Source organism: Ctenocephalides felis, unplaced genomic scaffold, assembly GCF_003426905.1.
Source record: "Ctenocephalides felis isolate EL2017-DRISC unplaced genomic scaffold, ASM342690v1 CF-g0.4_SCAFFOLD_01170, whole genome shotgun sequence".
NCBI classification, from domain to species: domain Eukaryota; kingdom Metazoa; phylum Arthropoda; class Insecta; order Siphonaptera; family Pulicidae; genus Ctenocephalides; species Ctenocephalides felis.
The window spans coordinates 43,603,162-43,616,467 of record NW_020537324.1 but is presented as its reverse complement, the minus strand read 5'-3'; the positions used below and the strand labels follow the sequence as shown (position 1 = coordinate 43,616,467).

The 13,306-nt window shown below is 40.5% G+C and overlaps 2 non-coding genes and 1 pseudogene across 2 annotated transcripts; all 3 read left to right on the top strand.

The window, feature by feature from the left end:
• Positions 1–6,899: 6,899 nt before the first annotated feature.
• On the top strand, positions 6,900–8,826 carry LOC113368508. Its single transcript, XR_003366420.1, has one exon. It is a non-coding gene; the product is annotated as a small subunit ribosomal RNA (ribosomal RNA).
• A 668-nt stretch (positions 8,827–9,494) lies between these two features.
• On the top strand, positions 9,495–9,649 carry LOC113368542. The gene has a single exon (XR_003366444.1). It is a non-coding gene; the product is annotated as a 5.8S ribosomal RNA (ribosomal RNA).
• A 325-nt stretch (positions 9,650–9,974) lies between these two features.
• On the top strand, positions 9,975–12,744 carry LOC113368511 (annotated as a pseudogene).
• The last annotated feature ends 562 nt before the right edge of the window (positions 12,745–13,306 follow it).

Here is a 13,306-nt window from a genome sequence, read left to right as displayed (position 1 = left end):
ACTATAAAAATGAGCAATAATATCACCAATGTTATTCATCTGATACATAGATATCCAGTTCGCTTGCAAGAGAAGGTTGTTGAGAGCGCCATAGTCACCCTTCTTGAAGTTGAAGTATTTCACTACTCTAGGTTTAATTGTATCAAAATATTTAATTTCTGTTCCAATTGCAGGATGATACTTGTCCTCCGGTACCAGGTTTAAACGATTTCTTAACTAACAGATCACAATTAGTGAAGAAGAGATCAAGATAATTACCATTACTATTTGCCACCTTGTTCATTTGTGACAGCCCAATTAGTGAACAATGCTCCATGACGAAACCCGCTTGTACTGAGTCACCAAAAAATTCTTCCGTGCCATTGTAGCTCCATCTAGTATCAGGAAGATTGAAGTCACCCATGAATAGAATTTTACAACCTGGATATTTCTTGACTATGTTAATAAGATCATTAACGTGTTTCTCATGAATACATATATCGCTCAATGGAGGAATATAAACATTTCCAATAATTAATAGATCTGACCCTAACTTAATTTTTACAAATACTTAATCGATATCCTGGTGGGTAACACTTATCAGATCTGCCTGGATGTGTTTTTTCACTCCGATGAAAACACCTCCTCCTCGTTGCTTCTGATTAGGTACATTATCTCGATCTCTTCTAAATAATCTATATGTATTATCTATCACTTCGTCATCAGCAATACTGTTATTTAACCATGATTCAGAAATACAAATGATTCAACCCCACTAGACGCTGTTGTTGAATAAAACTCTTAACACTTAATGTCCTCCTTGCATTCTGGTACAATATAGAGATGTTATCTAATTTGTTTCTGAACCTCGATGGGCATCCAATGATACAATTTTCGCGTCGTTTTCGATCGTCAGCTTCACGAAGCTATCGTTGATACTAAAATCTAATCTGTCCTCTATTTTCAAAACCTTTTTACCCAGTTCTGATAAAACATTGCTTATTATTATCACAGACTTTTTTAACATTTTCTATGGTTTTACTAGACTCCTTCAAACTCTTATATCCCCTTCCAAAGTTTTTTACATTTTTTTCAAATCTCTTAATTCTGCTTAAATGGTCCAAATGTTTTAAAAACTCAGACTCTAAAAGAGATTCCAGCTGTTGTAGTATAGGTGTCGACACTGTATTACAGTTGTCATCCTCCTCTTCAGAAAAAATGAGGCTAACCTCCAAATCACAGCCGCACAAACACCAAGTATTAAGACTCGTTTTTTTAAAGCTAATTGCCATCTATTGAATTCAGCGCTATCCAACCCACTACACTTTTTATGGTACCCACTTTTTACAATTAATACAGCACAAACTACTGACGTTTTCTCTAATTTCTTTAGCACACTTTGCACACTCATGTTTATTGACGCCATCTTGTCATATTATCTTCTTGTAAAAACATTTTTCGTGAACATAGTATCCTTACCGTTCCCAGTATATTTTTGCTCATTACTTTATCGTTTATAAAAAATAATCCCGAACCCGAACGTTTCAATTGTCTTCAATGTCAAATTCTCATTACAAGACAAGAAACTTAACTATTAAAGCACCAGTATTTAAACTTGCAACGTCTTTTAACTCAATTGACGGATTTGGAATTCAACTTTTTAACTTACTACCACTTCACATACGAAAACTAAATAATCATAAATTCCACAATACTATAGTAAAATTTTTAAAAGCTCAATATTTCTATGATATTTCAGAATTTGTTAATTTTGATATTAAACAATACTTTGCTAACCAATGATAATTTAGTAATCATCTGCCTCTCATTCATGTCATCTTTTCCCTAAATTTTATTATTTAATAAATTTTACTAACCCTTTCTAAAAGGATAAAAAGAACAGCAAATTTTTAAAAAAGAACGAATACTTCCCAGACAAAATAATCCTCAAAATTAAAAATATATATATTGATATCCAAATTGAGATAAAACTAAATTCCTAGGATTAAAATTCATTTACGAGACATTCTTCTTTATTATCTCTCCATTTAATAGTAATTTTGCTATCTAATCAATCATTAATAAAGTTACATTTGACGAAATCTTTGAATAGTGTCTGTATAAGTGTTTTTTTAAACCTAACTAACCAAAATCCTGAACTACTTTTAATTTATGCCAATTGTATCGTTTCAATCCAATTTTTATTGCAAGGACGTTTAGTTAAAACTATAACTAAAACTTGCTTTTTATAAAATGCCTGGTCTTTGAGTATCTCTCTTAATTGAGACAATATCAAAATTTTGCCCTTACATTTTACGTTTCCGGAATATTTGAAAACTTCTCAGAACATTGTATACTCTGTTGGAATTTATCCTTTAAATTATTGCATTGTTTGTTAATCTTTTTTAATCTCGAAACAAAATTTGATGTATCATACATCTTCTGGATGTTAAGGCACTCCTACGCCTTATCACTGCATTCTGCGGCAATTTGCAGCTACCACCAAGGACTTCTATTGAATATATTGTTATATCATATTAATTGAAGATATTGTTATTATCATATTAATTATTTTTGCTGCAATTATTATGAAAAAATACCTTTGCGGAAAACTGGTGTCAGAATAGGTGACTTTTAACATGCACTTGACAATCTTAGGGGTGCTGCAAAAATCTTTTTCAAGGTTTTTAGGTTTTCATCACCTATCTAAGAACATAAGATTTATTTATTAATATTTTATTGCAAATGGTATTGAAGTATTTAGAGTTATAATTACTTGGCCCTGTCCTTGGAGTTGTATATTGTTCTTCTGGTTCTGTATCAGAGCATTCTCCAGTGACTTGAAAACTATTCTATTATTGCCGTGAAGGAGACACTTCTAATTGCTTTCGATTTCAAATTATCTGCGATTTGTGCCACAAACCGAAGAGTTAGGTCATCCATTAAAAGATTATTCGCCCTCTGCATCCAAATTGAAAGCATCTTTTTACACACAAATATATATATATATATATATATATATATATTATATATATATATTCAATAGATAAGTCCTGGATTTTTTCAATATATTGATTGTTTCTTTTCCGAACAGTAAATCCAATAATAAAAAACAATTTGTTTTTTTGAATATGTTTAATACGACGTTTCGGAACTAGGTACGTTCCATCATCAGGTTTATTCTGTCAAATACAATGTTTACATTGTAAAACATATCACCTTTTATTTTTCTACCCCAAATAATTGCTTCAATAATGCTGCCTATAATTTTTATGATTTCGCACCGTATTTTAACTGGCTTTTAGTAATTTTAATATCTAAATTACATTTTTTTTCTCCAATAAATCAATATACATTATTGCTTAAGTTTATATTTGAAGTGAATTAATTTGTCAAATCCTGTTCACATGTGTTCTATTCAACTTACGATCAACAAAATTATTGCTCTGTGATTTTTTTTTACTGTGCTCCAATTTACTTGATATTTTGGAAATAGGCTAATCTTTATCTCAAGTTCAGAAGTGAAAACAATTTGCACTCCGTCACCATCCACCGCATTAAATGGATTATTACTCTTTTAATCTGATTTTATCAGAACTTGTAATACACTATTTTAAAGGTGATTAAAGAGCTACAACTTTCTATATCATAAATTTTACCGTAACTTCTCTTATTGTGAAACGGCGAAGGGTTAAAGGGCTCGAAGACCTCTGGTTGGACAGCCGCGCATCCTTAATTAATACCTCTATCAATATTTGTGTAATGGAAAAATAATAAACAACAATAATTAGTCAGAAAAATACCTCGAATTTTCATATATAGATATATATATATATATATATATATATATATATATATATATATATTAGAGTGGGCCAATTTTTTGCATATTGAGGCACCTCGCTAATTTAACTTTTTACATCATTTGAAACAATATTGTAAAAAAAAGCATAACCCGCAAATGAATTTAAAGTCAGCGAAAAATTTCAAACATTTTTTAATTTAAAGTAAAAATTGAAAAATCTCATGAAAAATATATTATGACATATATCGAGTTATACATCATTTTATTCGTAATTTTATTCTGCATCTTTCGTACGAACAAAGTTTTTTTGTATCTTTTACGGTTTAGACAGTATAAGGCAATCTGTGTAGTTGTTAACTTGTCAAAAATGCAAAGTGCGGCTAGGTTGGAGCAATACTCCTCACGATTCGATATTTCTCTAAAGAAAACATATAAACTATTATACATCATTAGAAGGTCTCAAAATTCTTAGTTCTTTTTCCATACATCACAACTTCGAATTTTGCACGGTGTGGCCTACAGGCGAGTTGCCGTTATGAAAATCGGAAAATCTAGAGAAAATTATATGAACACACCTAACCATTTATATACCATTTTATTCGTAATTTTATTCTGCATCTTTCGTACGAACAAAGTTTTTTTGTATCTTTTACGGTTTAGACAGTATAAGGCAATCTGTGTAGTTGTAACTTGTCAAAATGCAAAGTGCGGCTAGGTTGGAGCAATACTCCTCACGATTCGATATTTCTGTAAAGAAAACATATAAAGTATTATCATCGTTAGAAAGGTCTCAAAATTATTAGTTTTTTCCCATATATCGCAACTTCGAATTCCGAACGGTGTGGCCTACAGGCGAGTTGCCGTCGTAAAATTTCAGGAAAATCGGAAAATCTCGAGAAAATTATATGAACACAATTAACCATTCATATACCATTTTATTCATAATTTTATTCTGCATCTTTCGTACGAACAAAGTTTTTTCGTATCTTTTACGGTTTCATGTATAGAGCAATATGTGTAGATGTTAACTTGTCAAAATGCAAAGTGCGGCTAGGTTGGAGCAATACTCCTCACGATTCGATATTTCTGTAAAGAAAACATATAAAGTATTATACATCGTTAGAAGGTCTCAAAAATTCTTAGTTTTTTTCCATATATCGCAACTTCGAATTCCGAACGGTGTGTGGCCTACAGGCGAGTTGCCGTCGTAAAATTCAGGAAAATCGGAAATCTCGAGAAAATTATATGAACACACTAACCATTCATATACCATTTTATTCATAATTTTATTCTGCATCTTTCGTACGAACAAAGTTTTTTCGTATCTTTTACGGTTTTCATGTTATAGAGCAATATGTGTAGATGTTAACTTGTCAAAATGCAAAGTGCGGCTAGGTTGGAGCAATACTCCTCACGATTCGATATTTCTGTAAAGAAAACATATAAAGTATTATACATCGTTAGAAAGGTCTCAAAATTCTTAGTTTTTTTTCCATATATCGCAACTTCGAATTCCGAACGGTGTGGCCTACAGGCGAGTTGCCGTCGTAAAATTTCAGGAAAATCGGAAAATCTCGCGAGAAAATATATGAACACACTTAACCATTCATATACCATTTTATTCTGCATCTTTCGTACGAACAAAGTTTTTCGTATCTTTTACGGTTTCATGTTATAGAGCAATATGTGTAGATGTAAACTTGTCAAAATGCAAAGTGCGGCTAGTTGAGCAATACTCCTCACGATTCGATATTTCTGAAAAAGAAAACATATAAAGTATTATACATCGTTAGAAAGGTCTCAAATTCTTAGTTTTTTTCCAATATATCGCAACTTCGAATTCCGAACGGTGTGGCTACAGGCGAGTTGCCGTCGTAAAATTTCAGGAAAATCGGGAAAATCTCGAGAAAATATATGAACACACTTAACCATTTCATATACCATTTTATTCATAATTTTATTCTGCATCTTTCGTACGAACAAAGTTTTTTCGTATCTTTTACGGTTTAAGAGAAAATCGAGGAAAACTGGTTTGAACATTTATTGTAAAATTAGAAAATTTAACAAATAATTATAAAAAATATATAACTATATATAAATTCGTTTTATATTCATTGAGATCTATAAAAATCAATAAATACATAATAATTTTATACAAAAGTTTAAAAACCCAAAAAACACCTAAAAACTCAATAATTAACTATAATTCATATTGTCCATATATATAAAACTGTTTGAACATCTAACAAAATTTTCGACAAAAATTTTTCTATCATAAGGGTTCGCAGTTCGAAATTTTCCCAGACTTTGTCTTGACGATTCACACCGTAAGCGCGAGCAGGCCCTCGCCGCAGGTCAAATGCACGTCGCTTGGGACTCAGTCTAATACTTACGCTGTGGGCCGCGCGCCTTATATAGGGGGATAGGTCGTGTCGAGTGCGATGCGAGCAAGCTTAGGCTAAAGTACGCTGTGTTGTTCAGGCAGGTTCGAATATTATTCCCCGGTGTATTTTATACATTATATTCGATACTTTTAGTCTATCAACTATATAGCGGGCGTTACTTTAAATAATGTCGTAGACCGTGTCTGGAATTATATACGCCGTATATGTTCGGATGTCGGTTTACGGCCGGGTTCTGGACCTTATTTATAAGTGTTCAACCATACTGTACAGCATATCCGCGGGCATGTGTCGTTGACGCAAAGACTCTTATGCGGGAAAATCAAATATACAAATGCTATCAACTCAATACTCTCCGAGCGAGAATAAAAGTGAGTTATAACGATGAATTCTTATGAATTCGCCCCGACGTTTCAATCTAACGAAGGGTAAAGAGACTGTTTGAAATTAACTGGGTCTGCGGACCGCAAATTTCATGTACGGACCGCCGTTTCGACGGTTGTTAAAGGTCTAGCCTCTGTGTTAAGCGCAGAATATATAAAATATCTCGCGATGTAAACTGTTCGTTATGTTCAGGGAATATCGTACGGCTCAGATATATATATGTAAGAAAATTCGTTGTTTAGAAATATTCATCGAACTTTTCTATACAAAGTGTGGTCTCTCGGGTGACGCCGAGGGACATTTACGCACTATGCTATTATATATATAGCACCCTGGTTGATCCTGCCAGTAGTATATGCTTGTCTCAAAGATTAAGCCATGCATGTCTCAGTGCAAGCCACATTAAGGTGAAACCGCGAATGGCTCATTACATCAGTTTATGGTTCCTTAGATCGTACCCACATTACTTGGATAACTGTGGTAATTCTAGAGCTAATACATGCAAATAGAGTTCCGACCAGAGATGGAAGGAATGCTTTTATTAGATCAAAACCAATCGGTGGCGGGCTTGCCTTGCTCACCGTTTGACTTGGTGACTCTGAATAACTTTGTGCTGATCGCACGGTCTAGTACCGGCGACGCATCTTTCAAATGTCTGCCTTATCAACTGTCGATGGTAGTTTCTGCGACTACCATGGTTGTTACGGGTAACGGGGAATCAGGGTTCGATTCCGGAGAGGGAGCCTGAGAAACGGCTACCACATCCAAGGAAGGCAGCAGGCGCGCAAATTACCCACTCCGGCACGGGGAGGTAGTGACGAAAAATAACGATACGGGACTCATCCGAGGCCCGTAATCGGAATGAGTACACTTTAAATCCTTTAACGAGGATCTATTAGAGGGCCAGTCTGGTGCCAGCAGCCGCGGTAATTCCAGCTCTAATAGCGTATATTAAAGTTGTTGCGGTTAAAAAGCTCGTAGTTGAATCTGTGTCCCACACTGTCGGTTCACCGCTCGCGGTGTTCAACTGGCATGTCTGGGACGTCCTACCGGTGGGCTTAGCCGTCAAAAGGCGGCCCAACTCAAAATCCTACACGGTGCTCTTCACCGAGTGTCGAGGTGGGCCGGTACGTTTACTTTGAACAAATTAGAGTGCTTAAAGCAGGCTCATTCGCCTGAATATTGTGTGCATGGAATAATGGAATAGGACCTCGGTTCTATTTTGTTGGTTTTCGGAATTCCGAGGTAATGATTAATAGGGACAACTGGGGGCATTCGTATTGCGACGTTAGAGGTGAAATTCTTGGATCGTCGCAAGACGGACAGAAGCGAAAGCATTTGCCAAATGTGTTTTCATCAATCAAGAACGAAAGTTAGAGGTTCGAAGGCGATCAGATACCGCCCTAGTTCTAACCATAAACGATGCCAGCTAGCGATCCGCCGAAGTTCCTCCGATGACTCGGCGGGCAGCTTCCGGGAAACCAAAGCTTTTGGGTTCCGGGGGAAGTATGGTGCAAAGCTGAAACTTAAAGGAATTGACGGAAGGGCACTACAAGGAGTGGAGCCTGCGGCTTAATTTGACTCAACACGGGAAACCTCACCAGGTCCGGACACCGGAAGGATTGACAGATTGAGAGCTCTTTCTTGATTCGGTGGGTGGGTGGTGGTGCATGGCCGTTCTTAGTTGGTGGAGCGATTTGTCTGGTTAATTCTGATAACGAACGAGACTCTAGCCTGCTAAATAGGCGTACTTTCCGGTATCGCAAAGACCCTCCGCTTCGGCTTCGGTCGTTGTTGGTTGTGGTTCTTACTACCGGCGTACAAATATATCTTCTTAGAGGGACAGGTGGCATTTAGTCGCACGAAATTGAGCAATAATAACAGGTCTGTGATGCCCTTAGATGTTCTGGGCCGCACGCGCGCTACACTGAAGAGATCAGCAGGTTTTCCTTGGCCGAAAGGTCCGGGTAATCCGTTGAAGCCTCTTCGTGCTAGGGATTGGGGCTTGCAATTCTTCCCCATGAACGAGGAATTCCTAGTAAGCGCGAGTCATAAGCTTGCGTTGATTACGTCCCTGCCCTTTGTACACACCGCCCGTCGCTACTACCGATTGAATTATTAGTGAGGTCTTCGGACCGGTGCGCGGCAGCGTTTCGACATTGCCGATGTTGCTGGGAAGATGACCAAACTTGATTATTTAGAGGAAGTAAAAGTCGTAACAAGGTTTCCGTAGGTGAACCTGCGGAAGGATCATTAACGTACATTTACTATTTAGTGAATGAAACGTGTGCGATATGTCGTATAACCTACGACGTATAAAATCTTAAAGCGTCTCGCAACGATGGATCATTCGTTTCATTAACGTTTGACCGGAGCTAGTCGCAAAATATTGCGCAGTGTGCAAAAGCAGCGTGACGCGGTTTACAACCGCTTAGCGCTCTTATGCATTGTGTGAGAGCACTGCCATGTATATCTGCTCGGTATCGCCAGATGCCTGAGCGAATGACGAAGTTCGTTGTGAAAACGGCGTTCTTTTTGATATTATACTTTAAACGCATAGCTCAATCAATTCTTTGGGCGCTAGATGAAAGTCTAGTGTTTCAAAGTCGATTGTAGTAAACGCTTGCGTTAGTATTCTATATACTCTGCACATTTTATTCAAATTGTGCGAATTTGAACATTCGCTTCATTGCGTTGTTTTAAGAAAATGAAAGATCAGCGAAAGCAGATTTTTCAATCTCACACACAATGAAATATTCATATTTCAATTTTGAAACGAGGTCTCGTATCTCGGACCGAAAAGCGAAAGCTTTACGGTGTACTAATTGTAACCATAATAAACATATAGTGTTCAGAATCGCCCGAGTTATCTTAAACGATTTCGAGGGAATCACGATTGAAACATGTATAAATATATATAAAATCACCCTGAACGGTGGATCACTTGGCTCGTGGGTCGATGAAGAACGCAGCTAATTGCGCGTCGACATGTGAACTGCAGGATACATGAACATTGACATTTCGAACGCACATTGCGGTCCTCGGATACTGTTCCCGGACCACCTCTGGCTGAGGGTCGTATAACATTACCAGACTGCCGCTTGCTTTAAACGGCTTGCCGGCGAATGATGGAGTTTCGCGTAAATGCGTGCTCTTAAATAATTCACTCAACGTGTGAGCCAGTCCATTTTGCAACATCGGACATTACCGTTCGTTGACGTTCTGTGGGATTACGGCGGTTGTGTGTCCTAGAGATTTTATATCTTGCGACCCTCCCGATAACCGGAAACCCGAACTCTTCGAAATGCGGTTTCGTTCCGGCAAATTTGGACGATTCAAAGGTTCCTCGTCGATTTTGTGTGCGCTTGCTTACTAACGTTTGCGAGCACATCATAATCATAATACGACCTCAGAGCAGATGAGATTACCCGCTGAATTTAAGCATATTACTAAGCGGGTGGAAAAGAAACTAACTAGGATTCCCTTAGTAGCGGCGAGCGAACAGGGAAGAGCCCAGCACTAAATCCCGCGGCCGGAGACGGACGCTGGGAATGTGTGTTAGGGAGGATCCGATTATCTCGGTGCGTTGCGGCGAGTTCAAGTCCATCTTGAATGGGGCCATTACCCATAGAGGGTGCCAGGCCCGTAGCGACCGTTGCGCGTATCGAGAGGATCTCTCCTCAGAGTCGAGTTGCTTGAGAGTGCAGCTCTAAGTGGGTGGTAAACTCCATCTAAGGCTAAATATGACCACGAGACCGATAGCGAACAAGTACCGTGAGGGAAAGTTGAAAAGAACTTTGAAGAGAGAGTTCAAGAGTACGTGAAACCGTTCAGGGTAAACCTGAGAAACCCGAAAGATCGAAAGGAGAGATTCAATGTTATCGTTGTCTTCCATTTATTGGCGTGCGATTGACCGGGATTCGTCCTGCGATACGCCGTCGGTTTATGCGTTAGGTGGCGATGGCATGCACTTCTCTCTCAGTAGGACGTCGCGACCCGTTTGGTGTCGATCTACGACCGCGGCGGTAGCCTGTCACGAATTATTCGCGTCAGACCCCGCGTGCTCCGGTCGACTGCCAGACGGTATAAACGATATGGTATAGGGTCGCTTTTAAGCGTTCGGCCGGTTGCAAGCACGGACGGTTATTGGCCGTCGGACCTGGTCCGGCATCGATGCCGCCTCGAGCTGTTAGCTGCCGTGTCCTCGGACGGACTCTATTACCGGTCAGCGATGCTATTGCTTTGGGTACTTTCAGGACCCGTCTTGAAACACGGACCAAGGAGTCTAGCATGTGCGCGAGTCATTGGGAATACAAAACCTAAAGGCGCAATGAAAGTAAAGGTTCGCTTAAGTGAACTGAGGGATGACGGACCGCATCTACGGATGCGTGCTCGCAATCCCGGGGCGTCTCATCTCATTGCGAGAAGAGGCGCACCCAGAGCGTACACGCTGGGACCCGAAGATGGTGAACTATGCCCGGTCAGGTCGAAGTCAGGGGAAACCCTGATGGAGGACCGTAGCGATTCTGACGTGCAAATCGATCGTCGGAACTGGGTATAGGGGCGAAAGACTAATCGAACCATCTAGTAGCTGGTTCCCTCCGAAGTTTCCCTCAGGATAGCTGGCATTCGATGAGCGAGTCTCATCCGGTAAAGCGAATGATTAGAGGCCTGGGGGCCGAAACGACCTCAACCTATTCTCAAACTTTAAATGGGTGAGATCTCTGGCTTGCTTGAATAGTGAAGCCAGAGATTTGGATCAGAGTGCCTAGTGGGCCATTTTTGGTAAGACAGAACTGGCGCTGTGGGATGAACCAAACGCCGAGTTAAGGCGCCTAAACGACGCTAATGGGATACCATGAAAGGCGTTGGTTGCTTAAGACAGCAGGACGGTGGCCATGGAAGTTGGAATCCGCTAAGGAGTGTGTAACAACTCACCTGCCGAAGCAACTAGCCCTGAAAATGGATGGCGCTGAAGCGTCGTGCCTATACTCGGCCGCCAGGGCATGAGAAACGTTCATAATAGTTTGTTTTGACGCCCTGGTGAGTAGGAGGGTCGCGGTGGTGTGCGCAGAAGGGTTTGGGCGTAAGCCTGCCTGGAGCCGCCATCGGTGCAGATCTTGGTGGTAGTAGCAATACTCCAGCGAGGCCCTGGAGGACTGACGTGGAGAAGGGTTCGTGTGAACAGCCGTTGCACACGAGTCAGTCGATCCTAAGCCCCAGGAGAAATCCTATGTTGATGTCGGTGTATTTTATTTTGAATAAAATTTCACACCCATCGGGCGAAAGGGAATCCAGTTCCTATTCCGGAACCCGGCAGCGGAACCGTTTACAAGTCGGGCCCTCGCAAGAGAGTTCGTCGGGGTAACCAAAATGACCTGGAGACGCCGTCGGGAAATACGGGAAGAGTTCTTTTCTGTATGAGCGTTCGAGTTCCCTGGATCCTCTAGAAGGGAGATAGGGTTTGGAACGCGAAGAGCACCGCAGTTGTGGCGGTTGTCCGTATCTTCCCCTCGGACCTTGAAAATCCAGGAGAGGGCCACGGTAGGGTTGTCGCGCCGGTTCGTACCCATATCCGCAGCAGGTCTCCAAGGTGAAGAGCCTCTAGTCGATAGATAAATGTAGGTAAGGGAAGTCGGCAAATTGGATCCGTAACTTCGGGATAAGGATTGGCTCTGAGGATCGGGGCGTGCCGGGCTTGGTTGGGAAGCGGGCGTAGGCCGATGTGCCGGGCCTGGGCAAGGTGAAATTGTCCTTGTGACTTAGATCCGAGCTCGGTCCCGTGTCTAGGCCCCCCGCGGATCTTTCTTGCTGCGAGGTTTCTGTGCCGGCTTCGGTCGGTCAGTCGTACTCTTCGGCCGCCATTCAACGGTCAGCTCAGAACTGGCACGGACTAGGGGAATCCGACTGTCTAATTAAAACAAAGCATTGCGATGGCTCTAGCGGGTGTTGACGCAATGTGATTTCTGCCCAGTGCTCTGAATGTCAACGTGAAGAAATTCAAGCAAGCGCGGGTAAACGGCGGGAGTAACTATGACTCTCTTAAGGTAGCCAAATGCCTCGTCATCTAACTAGTGACGCGCATGAATGGATTAACGAGATTCCCACTGTCCCTATCTACTAGAAAATGCCACTAGACCTAGAAATTACACAACAAGGCATCATAAACCTTGTAAAAAGAAACGAGAAAGTTAGCTGGAACAATTATAATTTCAATCCAATAGCGAACCCAAGCAGGGAAACCCTCAATCTAGAGGTTAAAATTATAAATGAAGAAGCATAAAGCTGGAATGGCAGAAAAGATGGGAATTGGCAAACGGGTAGGATAACCTACGGTTTCATTGGCGATATTACATACGCTACAAGGGAAAAGTGGTTTAAACCCAGTAGAGAGTGCGTGTACATTCTGACCGAGGAACGGTCCGTTTAGGCACACACTTTACACAAGGGCGCCACAGAAGACGACAAATGTCCCTTCTGTGGAGAAAGTGAGACAAGCACGCACATGCTGGTCATGTGCGACAGATATGATGAAGTAAGAAGGCAAGCCTCTTTGAAATAGCAGGGAACACAAACCTTGATGTGTACCTGGAACCAAAGCCAATTACCTGGGGCTTGTTGCTTTTGCAGCACGAGCCATTAAAACCAGAAATGAAGTGCAAAACCAAAGCGAAAAACCTATAATCCAAACTGAAGCCAGAAATGCAGGACCGCCTCCACGTGGTTAGGGATGGAA